At 42.9% G+C, this 13188-nt stretch overlaps 1 protein-coding gene across 10 annotated transcripts in view; it reads left to right on the forward strand.

Annotated features, from left to right (window-relative positions):
- The window catches only part of NCALD (neurocalcin delta), a 445048-nt gene that overhangs the window by 158437 nt on the left and 273423 nt on the right, over positions 1-13188 (forward strand). For 4 of the 10 annotated variants that reach the window (XM_057532218.1, XM_057532216.1, XM_057532217.1 and 1 more), the window contains exon 3: positions 10974-11042. The exons of the other annotated variants lie outside the window; for them this stretch is intronic. The gene's annotated coding sequence lies outside the window, so the exon portion shown is untranslated. The remainder of the gene's footprint in view (positions 1-10973; positions 11043-13188) is intronic. 10 annotated transcript variants of the gene reach the window in all.

The raw sequence follows: 13188 nt of genomic DNA on the forward strand, positions 1-13188 counted from the left end.
AAAAGGATTTGCTAGTATACTAACAAGGAGTGATTGCTGAGCCTCTTAAAGAAAAAGGTTTGTAATTTAAGCTGCTTTTTATCAATTTCTCAAGTAAATGCACACATTTACTTGAGAAATGTTCTGGGTTTGTTTTTAATGCATCGGCTTTCATCTTTTATATTTTTCTTTTGGCTATGCCAATTACTTGGTCTGGTTCACCGTTTTCATCCCAGAGACACTGTATGATGCAGTGCTCAGATAAGAATCCCCTTTTCCTTTGGAGAAATTGCTTGCAAGTTAGATACATGAATGCATCTTTCTCAGTCAGAGGAATAAAAAAGTGGATTTTTTTTTTCTTGAGAAGAAAATGTCTAGCAATTGGGGTCACTCTTCACAGTCGAAATTGACTTTAAAAAGATCATTTAAATGTTCAATTTGAAATCCTGTCTTATAGGCTGCTCTTCAAAGAGGAGTGCTTATTGAGAAAAGGCAGCAGTCCTCCAGTTTTCTGTAGTGGAAAGAATGCTAGAACAGGAGTCAGGAGAAATGAGGTCAAGGCCAGTTCTGCTGATAACCAGCTGCTTTGGGACTTATTACTTATCCTCTCTGAGTCTTACTGTCTTCATCTGTAAATTGAAGGTTTACACTAAATAATTTCTACACCTTTCTTCATACATAATAAACACAAGATAAATTTCCCTAGGCAGGTCTAACATAGGCGGCCACCTCCACATTTGAGTGTTCCGCAATCCCTCCCCCACTAAATACTTACCAACCCCAGCTGGCTGGCTCAGGCTCAAAATTGCCCAATTAAAGCTTCATTCCTTAAGAGCAGTTACTGGTTAAAATAGAAGTATTACTAGATGGAACTTTGCAGGCTATTTGCCATATTATTTAGTTCATTTAGCTAATCTAATAAGCAGTAATTGAGCACCTAAGATATTCAAGATACTGAGTGGGGCTGTGGGTATGTTTGGAGTGATGGGGAGGAATGTAAAGATGAATAACATATGGTCCTGCACTTGAAGGACCCATAATGAGTGGTGGAGAATGGGAAGATCTGCGTAAGTATAAGATGAGCCCCGTGGATTGTGAGTGCTATAAGAGTTCAGATGGAGAGGGGGATTGCTGTCAGCTGCAGTGGTCAGGGATTTTTTTAAAAAATTGAGATTAGGCTTGAATATGGCTTTGATAGACAGTTGGCTGATTAAAAAAGACATAGGTAAGGGGCTATGGCTTGGCATGAATCAAAGCTTAGAGGTGAGAATAACCAAGGCAGATTGGGAAGTATAGTTCAATATACAAGGGGAAACCATGATACCATAAAAGATAGACAAAGAAAATTAGATTTAATACAGTAAGTAAAAGGGAGTGCTCATTTGTTTTTGAACAAGAAAGTGACGTGCTGCTGGGTGAATTTCAGGAACTTCATGTGATGGAGTGTGCAGAACAATTTTCAGGAAAAAAACACGCCCTAAGGCTTCAGAGCTTCAACCCTCACCCCTTGAATGTTATTGAATGAGTGTTTTTGGAATTTGATCTGATGTCCTTCTAGGAAGAAGGGTTGACTGTAAATAATCTTGCCAGCAAAAATAAGCAGCTTGGGAAGAAAAAGGAAGTATTACGAGGGTTTTTAAAGTGAAGGGGCAGAGATAGGCGTGCCTACTCACGTCTGGCTCTCCAGTCCCAGCATCATTAGCATTCATCCTCTTTCCTCTTCCATTTTTTATACCCCTTAAAAGTGAGTAAAATGTCAAGTGTAAAAGGTCACAGGTGCCTTTTTTGGGGGTTATATTTAGATTCTCGTGGTTTTAAAAAATATAGAAGCTATAGAACCTGCCTTCTCCCTCATTTTTCTGTCCTCTCACTAGATGAAGACATATTTAATAGGTTCCATATTGGAATTACTAGTAAAAGTTTTAGTGTCTAGGCATCTGTTCTGATATTGCTGCATAACAAATCACCCCAAAACCAAGGGGCGCAGCAATCATTTACATGCCTCACGAATCTCTAATCTGAGCTGGGCTGGGTGGGAAGGCTCATCTCTGCTCCACACGGTATCAGCTGGGACAGGTCACCTGGAGGCTGGAGGACCCACTGCCATGATGGCGCCCTCTCATGGCTGGCAAGTTGGCTCTGGTTTTTGGCTGGAGGCTTGAGGTGAGGGGCTTGCCAGAAGGCTGGGATGGGGAACCCTGGGTTCCTCTTCACATGGGCCTCTCCATGGGTGCTTGGCTTCCATGTGGCTTGGTGGCTGAGTTCCACAAGTGAAAATCCTGAATGAGAAAAAGGGAGGTGGGGGAGAGAGAGAGAGAGAGAGAGAGAGCCAGACGGAAGTTCTATTGCTCTTTTGATCTAAATTTGCAAGTTACCAGCACAGCTTCCACCACATTTTATTTGATGGATGTGAGTAAGCCATACCAAATTCAAGAGGTGGGGAATTTGACTCCACCTCCAGATGGGAGAAATATCACAGAATTTGCCAACAAGTTTTAAAGCCACCGCAGCATCCATAGGATTCTCTGCCTCCACCCTGCCGCCCGGCCAGTTCATCTTCCTCTCTCTTTAATTGTATCTTTAAATGTTCATAGGATTGAACCTGGGACACCATCTAGGACAGGGCCAGATAGGTCAAGTTTGTGAGTGAAGCAGGGTATGGGGATGGTGATGTAAAGGAGAGAATTTTCCTCACCTAAAGGAGACAGACCCAGCCTCCCAAGCCACCAGTCTGGAACTTCTGGCTGGATGGAGAAGCAGAAGTAAACTTCATCTTGTCCCACTAGACTCTTTTTTGTTGTTCAGTTAGTCTTCCTGATTATTTTTTAAGGACAGGACAGCGGGTGATATAATCTATATGGGTCAGAAGTGGAAACATGCTTTTAGAGGATGTCCTTCATCCTTGAAGCTGGTGTTTAAATGACAGTTCTCAGCGAGGGGCAGGATGCTGGATTAAAGGGAGCATGGGACTGACCTTGTTTAGGTATTTTATGCTCTAATAGAGCAGATAGTCTTTGGATAGGCCCTTCAGCTACATCCATGTCCCTGACTCTGGTGTCTGCTGTCACATGTTACTTAGAAAGCTGGTATTCCAGCCCCCAAAGTGTGTGGGATGCCTGAGCTCTCAGCACAGATGAGAAGCTGAGCTGCAAAGACCTGATCTGAGATGATGGTGGAAACTCTCTGGGTAGAGTTGTCTTGGGGAGTCACAGATTCAATCATAAAATACCATTCTCTGTGATTTGAAAAAGTGGTGGTTTTTCAGCACTCCTTTATCCTTGTTCTTAAACGGAAGAGACGTGACTGTATTCTCTTCAGATGGGTTCTGCATGGCTAAAGTTACACTTGATAGCTTCTGGCTTGCCTTTAATTTCAAATATGGGAGAGAGAGGATGTTATTTGGAGAGTCCTTTAAGCCCTTTCCACTGATGGAAAGAGCACGATGCTTCAGTGCTTGTTGATCTCCTAGGTTTCCAAGAGTTGTTTTTGAGTCAGTTAGAAATAGCTGAACAATTTTGGTATTAAATTGCAAACTCTTTTCACTTAAGAGCTCCAACATTTATTAGTCAGCTGTCCTATAGAACAGATTTTTCACTCTTATTCTTTTTTTTTTTTTAAAGGAGAAATCAGGAGAGGTTAATCCTGCTTTTTTTTTTAAATTAACTAATTAATTAATTTATGGCTGTGTTGGGTCTTCGTTTCTGTGCGAGGGCTCTCTCCAGTTGCGGCAAGCGGGGGCCACTCCCCATCGCGGTGCGTGGGCCTCTCACTGTCGCGGCCTCTCTTGTTGCGGAGCACAGGCTCCAGATGCGCAGGCTCAGCAATTGTGGCTCACGGGCCCAGTTGCTCCGCGGCATGTGGGATCCTCCCAGACCAGGGCTCGAACCCGTGTCCCCTGCATTGGCAGGCAGACTCCCAACCACTGCGCCACCAGGGAAGCCCTCACTCTTATTCTTAAAGGCTTTGCTCATTTCTTCTATAGATAACACTACCTGATGTCATAATGATATATGTTATTATACTGATATTTATTAAAACTATGTCATGGAACCGTATGCTGGAAGAGGGCTACGTCTATACCCTTGGTTTTGGAAGCAGAAGTTTGTTGTATTGGATGCAGAGCCTGGGATGGTGGTAGATGATGTTTTAATTAAGCAGAGCTTTTTGCTTCTTTTGGGGTTTTTTTTGCATTAAAACCTTTAGAAAGGTTAAAGACTTAGAGAACTGTCCAAAGAATGAGTCGTTTTTATAAACAACGTATAACCAGTTGGTTTCTTTCCTCGCTCCTGGTTTCTCAGGTGCTCATGGCTTGTTGAATCCTCAGGTGGAGGCATTTCTGGAGAATGCTAGGTTAAAATAGTGCTGCAGAGTCCGGCAGGAAACAGAGGCACACTCAAGCAGGAAGTTCGGGAGACTTTAAGGAAAGATCTATTTACAAAAGAGTAGGCATGGCTAAGGGAAACCAAAAAGGACAATGAAAGCACCCTGAGGAGCCATCACCACTCCTGGGCCTGAGGGGACAGAGGAAGGGAACGAACTTCAGGTGGGAGAGGCCGCTGGATGGGGCTGTGCTTAGAGCAGAGGAACTTATCCACCCACCAGGAGAAGACAGAACAGTAAACCCTCCGGCCCCTCTTCTTGTGCTCACCTGCCGAGGCCTTCCACTGCAGACCCCAACCCGAACCCAGGGAGATGGCAAGAAGCCCAGTGCTGTATTCCATAAAATGTAGCCTTCTGGGGCTCTGAGCAGGGTGAAGTATAGAGAGTGGACTTGAAGGGGCCAGTGGAGAGTAGCCATCCCAGCAGATAAACACGACCCTACAGTCTTGGTTTGTTAGCTGTTTTTTTCACAAAAGCAAGCTCATCTGGTGGGCCTAGTTGCGTGATGAATTTCATACAAGTTTCCCTCTAATAGGAAGGTGAAAATTCAGTTGCATAAAATCCACACCCCCCCCCCCCCCCGCAATTTCATTAGCCTGGGGACAAAGGGAATTGGAAGCTTCCCACTTCTGGTTTTCTTCAGGCCACGGTGTGGAGGTGGAGTTCTGTGGGTCAATAGCAGAGGTGGGCTAAGGTATTTGGAACTAAACTTTCTTAAAGAAAAGGAGATCCTTGTTCTGGACTAGGGCCATGAACCCTTGGCAGAGCCTCTGAGAGGGCCAGGGATGGGGATGAGGAGAAAACGTGCCCATCAATTAGATTTGCAAACCCCTCACTGCCTGGTGGCAGAGGGACAGGACCTCAGAGGCAGGGGAACTTCAGTGGTAAATGTGCTCAGAAGGGAGAACAAGTTCCAAGAAGTGTTCAGCCTCTGTCTCAGAAGTGTATTTATCTGGTAGCCTCTGGCCATTTGCGGGTTTAGAACCGTTCACACCATGCTTTATTTCTCTTTTAAAAATAGAATTGTCTAACTCTGCATACCCAGCGGGGTCATGTCTTTCAGTGTGGAAGCAGCCGGAAATAGAAGGGACGAGAGCCCTTTACAGTTTCCAACATATGCTAATTTATGTGATGTCATGGAAAATCCATTACATGAAAACAGTATGTGCAATTTTTTATGTATAAGAAATCAGAGGGATTTTCAAGGCTATAACCTTTTACAAGAAGCCTAACTGCATGCACGTTGGCTCTCAACATATAAAGTGGGTCTGTGGTATTTCCCATTCAATCTGCTCCAGTCTCAAAGTATCAAAAGGACTTGATATAAGGCAAGCTCATGGTGCTTGCTCAAAAGCAGCATCTTGGGGAGTATTTCAGCTTCTGAGGCTTTGGCTCCTTCTCCAAAGGAAAGTTCACATCCAAAATATGGATGTGAACTGCCCTCCGATACTGGCAATTCGTATAACTCAAAGGCTGCATTTAGAAAAAGGAATGATCACTTAAATAGGTTATGGAAAGAGCCACATTCAACAGGTGTATCCATGTAAAGACCCAAAGGGGCTGAAAAATTCCTACAGTCATTCAGTTTGATAGGCACCTTCATTTGTTAATTGATCTTTTTGTTTGTTTGTTTGTTTGTGGTATGAGTTGGTGATCTACCTCTTTTCCAAATGGATAGCCAGTTGTCTCAACATCATTTATGGAGGAGTCAATTTTTTCCCTATTGATTTTATTTTATTTATTTATTTATTTATGACCATGCCACACAGCATACAGGATCTTATTTCCCTGACCAGGGGTCGAACCCGTGCCCCCTGCAGTGGAAGCATGGAGTCCTAACCACTGGACCACCAGGGCATTCCCTGTTATTGGTCTTGAATTCTAATATTCACAAAGGCAACCTCTGTGTGGGAGAATAAATCAGTAGGGTTAATTGCACTTGTTTAATTCAACCGTGAGAAAAATTAAGCCTTTCATAAGTGGCTGATTTTCTGGATGACAGTTTCTGCTGCAGAACCATTCCTTTTATTTTGTGATGGAAAGAAAGGTTTAAAATGTTTTCAGTTAAAAGTTTCATTCTTTTTTTTCCCCTTCTCTAAAAATATGCTGTGGAAGAATACTGTTTTAACTGGAAGAAATATTTAGCTCAATACAACTGAAATATAACTGAGTATAATCAGAAAATGAAATAATCAGGATCAGACATCTGAAAGAACCCACAAGGTTTCTTGTATGGATGCACACAAGAAATTTACCTTGAGACCTGCAGTTTTACAGGGTAGGCACTGAGGAGTCTTGGTAATAAGCCAACAGGCTGGGCATTTGCTATGTGCAAGGCACAAGACTTGTTCTGTAAATATAAGATGAGATTATTGCCTTCCAGAAGCTATTGTCTAATTACAGAGATAAAATCCATGAAAACTAATTGATATACAAGAAATAGGTAACTGTTCAATAGAAACAATGCCACAAAGCTGTGCATGCTTATCTTCCAGATAAATGGTACAAGTAATAAGTGTCTTATTCAGAAAAGGGAGAGACGATTATGGAAAGGCCTGGGGCGACTTGGAGATGAAACTTGAGTTCTGTTTTTCAGGACAGCTATGAATTGATAGACTTAGAAAGGCCTTGGGCATTGAAGGAGGAAATCATGAAATAATAGAGCATAAAATGGACAAGGATATCATGGTCATGTAATCTGGACTGTACTTGAACACCACCAGTGAGTCACAGCTTTCATGGGTAACCTGCTCTATTTTTGCTTAGCATTAGTCATCAGAAAGTTCTTCTGTTTGGTCCCAGGTGAAATCTGTATCTCTTCCCCATTCCAACTCTTTAATTTCCATTCTAGTTCTTGCAGAGAACTCTGAATCCCTCTTCCATATGAGAGCCTTGAAGTATTAAAGAGTATTTTATGTCCCCTAGGTCTTCCCCCTGCCCAGTTCTTTCAGCTGTTTCTCATTTTTCATCGTTTTCAGATACTTTGCCATCTTGGTCACTTTTCTCTATGTATCTTGAGACCCTTCCTTTACCAGTACTTCTTTCTCCCGTAAAGCACGGATCTGATCACTCCACTGTTGAAAAGCTTCAGTGGCTCTCCAGTCCCCATGGAATGAATGCAGGCTCCTGTTTCCCCTTGTGTAAAATGCCACCTTAACCAGAAGATACAGTATGATGCAGCATCTGATGTGTCCCCACCTCCACTTTTCCTGGGAGTGGACTTGGCTAGGCCCGGTCGGGTTCCTGGTACAGGCAAGAGATGGAGGGGAGTGAGGTCTTGTCATTGTGGTATTTATTTTTCCTTTGGTGAAGGAGCAAAGCCATTGCCTGTGAGCTGTAAGTAGTGCACTTCTGTTGTCCTGGTATTACATACGGCTTCCAGGGATGCCAAGGCTGATGTGGAATTGCCAGGCCTTCCTTTTGTTCTGGCCTCAGCCCAGTGCAGTGTCTTTCTTCTCACGGCTGCCAAGCCTTTGACCAAGGTGGTGCCACCACCACCCCTGTCCCGAGCGTGAGCTCACTAGGGCCTCAGGCCCTGATGTGACACAAAGGCTATGCTGGCTGAGTTTCTGTTTTTCACCGCTCCACGAAGCTAACTGGGTCTTTTGTGGCATTTAGACTGGCTGGGAAAGTAGGTTAGTTCCCAGAAAGAAAGATGACTGAGGCCTGCAACATGCATTCCTTACACTATATGGATTGCATTTCATTTACTTGTTTCTATTTGCTGTTCTCACTCTGTCTTATAAGGATTTGAGCTGTTGTTGTCCAACTCAGTACCCTTATCACAGCATTCTGAAAGGAAAAGCCTATCTATAAATTTTGGGAAGAAGAGTAGAGTGCAGCTTTTTGGCTTTATTGAGAAAACTCAGAATGACTTCTTGTTTTTATTCGGCGTCATTTTAAAGTCAATCACATGGCTTCTCTGCAGAGCCCTTATCCTACACTGGTATTTCCCAGATTCAGTTATTGATTTGCTATAAGCTCCATGACAGCCTCCAGCACCCCGTTTTAATTCTCTGCATAGCACTTACCACTTCCTGGTACTTCTCACGTTTATTTGCCGATTTGTTGTTTGCTGCACGAGAGTATAAACGCTATCTTTGTTCATTACTCTGTCCTGTGTTTGGGAATGAATGTTACATCATTCGTGGTGTAAAATGCATTCTTCTCCATACTTTGGAGTTGGGATGGCCTTATGAGCCTTGTTAGGTTTTAGCAAAAAGAGAAAAATCTCCAGAATGAGTGCTATCCAAAAGATGCCCTCCTGCTTACTTACTCGTCCCTTATGGCTGCTCCCAGGGTCCCGCTACCAATGGTCATCCACCCACCCCCACTGGAATCTTCAGGAATGAAAAGCTGCCCACTGCATTGTACTTCCCTGGGGTTTTGCTCTCTGAGTATTTTTTACAAATTTATATGTGGCCTGAACCGATTGGTCTGAGTACCCTATTAACCGTATGACAAATATTTTGCTGTCAGTCTTGTTCATTCCTCCTTTATCTCCCTGAACAACTGGAAAACTGCCTCCTTACTTCTTAAAGGGCCACAGCATTCAGATACAGGAGCTGAACTATAGACCTTTACACATTTCTATTTACTTTACCAAATGTACTGTTTTCTTTGAGAGTCAGCCTGCATTCCTTCCTTCCTTCCTTCCTTTCTTCCCTTCCTCCCACCCTCCCCCTCTCCCTCCCTTCCTTCTTTTCTTCAACAGGCTTTTGTTGAACACCTGCTGTGTGCCAAGTCTTGTGCTAGGATCTGGGATACCATGGAAAATAAGACACGTAGGATGCCTGCCCTCTCAGAGCTTACAGTCACGAAGGTTTATTAGAGATTACCAGTAAAACAGTGCTCCCCTCACCCCCTCTCCTGCCTGCCCCACCACATACAATACATGCTTCGATTGAAGGGTTAAGTTCTGTTTTAACGAACATCATTATGGTGTAGAGGCTGGTTTGTGGAATCAGATAGGCCTGATGGATGACCTCCCAGGTCTTCCATCTATTACCTGGGTGACGTTGCCCACATAACTTAATCTCTTTTCAGCTTTCTCATTGGCAAAATGGGGAGAATACTATTGTAGTATTCACCTTATAGAATTCATGGGAAGGCGAAATGAAATATAATTGACTTAAGACAGGACCTGACTCAAAAAAAAAAAAAAAAAAAAAAAGACAGGACCTGACTCAATAAATGACAGTAATGAGAATGAAGGTGGTGATCGTAGCTGGGAGCCTGGATGGGGCATTTGGAAATAGTTTGACCTTGGCTCTGATACACATGCTCTTAATCTCTAGTTTCTTGACCAAGATAATAGGATCTGTTTAAATTAATAAAAAGGAAAAGGAGGTAAACGTAGTTGGGATATATATGAGTAATCATATTTTCTGAACTCAAAAGATCACCACATGTAGACTGACAAGCATGTATATGCATTTCTCTGGAGAGGGGGCAGAATATTTGTATCTGGGCCACTGGTCACCGTGTAACATGGGCTGCCATCTCCCGTAACAAAAAAGCTACTGAGAAACGACAAGGGGCTTGTTGGGAACGGGTACAGAGTGGGGAGAGAAGGAAGAGAGGACAAAGCCTGGGGGCTTTCTCATTTCCTGCTCTATTTACCATGACTTGCCTATAGCTTTTATAGCCTGGTCCTTAAATAATTGAAGACCATCTTCAGTACCAAAATCTTCCATAAATTTCACTTAAGTGAGTAATGTGCCCTATTGCCCTGTGCTGAACTAGGATGGAAATTCTATGCATCACACTGTGAGAGGACCCCCGTGAGTGATAAAGAGGGAGTTCATTGTAGCAGAGCCAAGGTCTGCCTGAGAGAAGCCGCTAGAGTGAATACACCTGCCTGTGAGTGTTGACCTGTGGGGCCTTTAATGGGGTTTCTGTTTGAAATTGGTTGTATCTAAGGGGCCACGTTGAAATCCCCTCATTAGCACCAAGTTTGTTGCTTGAAAAATTCAGCTTCTGTGAAAATTCGTTCATTATTTTTTTAGTGCCTTTTAGCATTTTGAGCACTTAGAATGACTCTTCAGGAAACAACAATTCCAACAAAAAATGTCCTAAAGGAAAGAAAAAAAGCCTCTCAATTCTCTTAGAATACTTGTTTTTCAGCAGAGGTATCTAAACATAGTAGAGTGTGGATATTGAATAAAAATAGTTTAGGACAAAAATAGAAAATAGAGGCTTGTTCTCCTGGTATGAAAACACGTGTAACGATCACAACGTTTCTTTTTTTCCACCTTAACCATTTCTGAGTAACATTTCAGGCTGGGCAAGCAGTTGTTTTTCCTCTCCATCTCTAAGTCCCTCCCTTGGCTTTTCAAAGGACTTGGATTTCTGTGTCTTTGTTTCTTCTTTAAATGTGAATTTCCGTTAGGAGAAGATTCAGAAAAGACTGTAGTGAGATGAAGTATGTCCATGTAAACCTGCTATTTCCTCTGCTTAGTCAGGATACCCTTCCCCAACTTCCCATCCCTCCCCTCCCCCACGTTCCCTTCCCCCATCCCGCCCCTTTGCCTTGTGTACTCAGCATTGGCATTTCTCCTGCATAGCACCTATCATAGTAATAACCTAAAAATAAATTTTGTAATTTATTTTAGAATATCTCCTTTTTTTGCTGGACTGGAATCTCCATGACGGCAGGAGGGGAGATTGTCCTGTTCACCTTGGTACGTACTGGGCCTGGCTCAGTGACCGGCACATCGCAGGAGCTCAGTTTGTATTCTGAGTAATAGCTAACGTTTACTGAATAACAGGCAAACTGCTAATGAAAGAATCAGCCTTCAAAATACTTGCATCCATTAAACGTCAAAGTCTAAAAAATCCACGTGAGACTTATTTGTATATTGCTTTGAATTTTTAAGTCATGGTATATATCAAATGCTACAACTAAGTTGGATATGAACATTTGAGTTTCTAAAAGTGTGCATTGATTTCAAATAAATTATTGTATCTTCTCATCCCTGTGTGAGGTAGAGAAGAGGTAGGTAGTTTTACTAAATTACAACTAGCATAGGGAGAGTAAGTCATGGGTGAGGGTAGGTCCCCAAGCCCTGGCCTCTCATGAGAGCAGTCAAAGAAACATCCTTATATTACCAGTCAGGGTCCCATCAGGAAGTGAAGGCACCCTTGAACTGGCCATTCAAGCAGAATTTAACAAAATGAAAGTGAGGCTAGGGTTTATAGAAACTATTAAGAGATAATGCAGTACCCCAGGGCTAGCTACAGCTGGGAGCCTTTACTCCCACTAGTCCTGAAAGGTCAGGGGATGGAGAGTTACTAGAATCCATAGAGAGTGGCTGAAAGGAAAGGGCCATCCAATAGGAGCTGTGCCCTTTGGTAGGAGCACTGCCAGCCCATGGCATCCTGGAAGGGAGGAAGCTGGGGCAATGCAAACAGCACCTTCAACCTTCTCCTACTTCCTAACCTCCTGCCAGTGCCTTCTATGGATACAATCCAACCGGAAGTCAGGGGATAAGGGAACCCATTGATTTAGTCCATAAGGGTCAGGTGGAGCAGGTTGGAGAACGAATGGGAGGTGCAAAGAGAAGATAAAAGGTAAAGGAGATAGAAGACACAGCCGCATTCTCTTCACTGAAACCCACCGGAGGACAAAGGAACCCTGGAAAGTGTGGAATGAGGTTATTTATGTGAGGTCCTTGGACTGTCAACCTGGGCACTGTTCCAATGAGAAGTGTTATATCCAATGCCGTGGAGCAGCTCACTTTACATCCTAGCTGTCTCAGTAACTGGTCATTTGTTCAGCAAGTATTTGCAAGCCCTTTGCTATGTTGTGTGTGAGAGCCTGTAAGGGAGGTTTCTGGTGCCCTCATTTTCCTTTAGTGCAAGGCTGTATCTGTAGGCTGTCCTTGAGTGCAGGTACTCAAGGTGAGGTTCCCAGACCAGCGGCAGAGCAGCAGCAGCACCTTGGAGCTGGTTAGAAATGCAGATCCATGACCACACCCTGATCTTCCAAATCAGCATCTCTGGGTTGGGGTTCAGAAAACTGTGTTTTAACAACTCTCCAGGTGATTCCTAGCAGGCTGAAGCTTGAGAAGCTTTAGCAGATATTATAAACTTTTGGAACATGAAAAAATAAGCACATGGCTGTTGAGTAACACACACACGCACACACACACTACTGCAGTTCACACAATTTTATCTTAATCTTGGCATATTTTCAAATAGTCCTGTAAAATAAGGAAATTGGATTAAAGAAGTGGTTTTCAAACAGTGTTTATCTGATCCCTTTCAGAGCCAAGGGGGTCACTGGGCCAATCCACTCAACTAAAATGATACACTTATTTTTATAATATTTCATTTGGACACGGGGTTCTAAGGCTTAAGAAGCTTTGAAAACCCCTGTTTGAGATGATCAAAGATTCCCTTTTGTTCAAATGTTCCATGGTGTTGTATATATGTGTCAGTTGCATTGATGATGTATGGAATCTATATTTATAGCTTACATAGATGCATATTTTGTTTTATTTCAAAATATTAGAATTGACTTATGGCCAGAGGTGTTATTTTTCCATTGCCTGCCCTTTGTGGTACAGCTAAAGTGGTGTAACCATAAACCTTTCCACCATGTGAGTGCGTGTGTGATTTCCAGAATGGCAGTTACTTCTTGGCAACATGTCCTTAGTTGTTTTATCTCTTATTGCTGTTTTGAACACAAAGAATTTGCGGAAAGTGTCACTACATTTCTGCTTGCATCGACTCTTGTGTCTGAACTGTCCATGTAAGCATTAGGCTATTAAATATTTAAAAATGGAAAGTGGTGTGGTTCGGCAGGCAGGCTCAGCGTTGGTCTCA

The sequence above is a fragment of the Balaenoptera acutorostrata genome, chromosome 17 (genome assembly GCF_949987535.1).
Source record: "Balaenoptera acutorostrata chromosome 17, mBalAcu1.1, whole genome shotgun sequence".
Classification (NCBI taxonomy): domain Eukaryota; kingdom Metazoa; phylum Chordata; class Mammalia; order Artiodactyla; family Balaenopteridae; genus Balaenoptera; species Balaenoptera acutorostrata.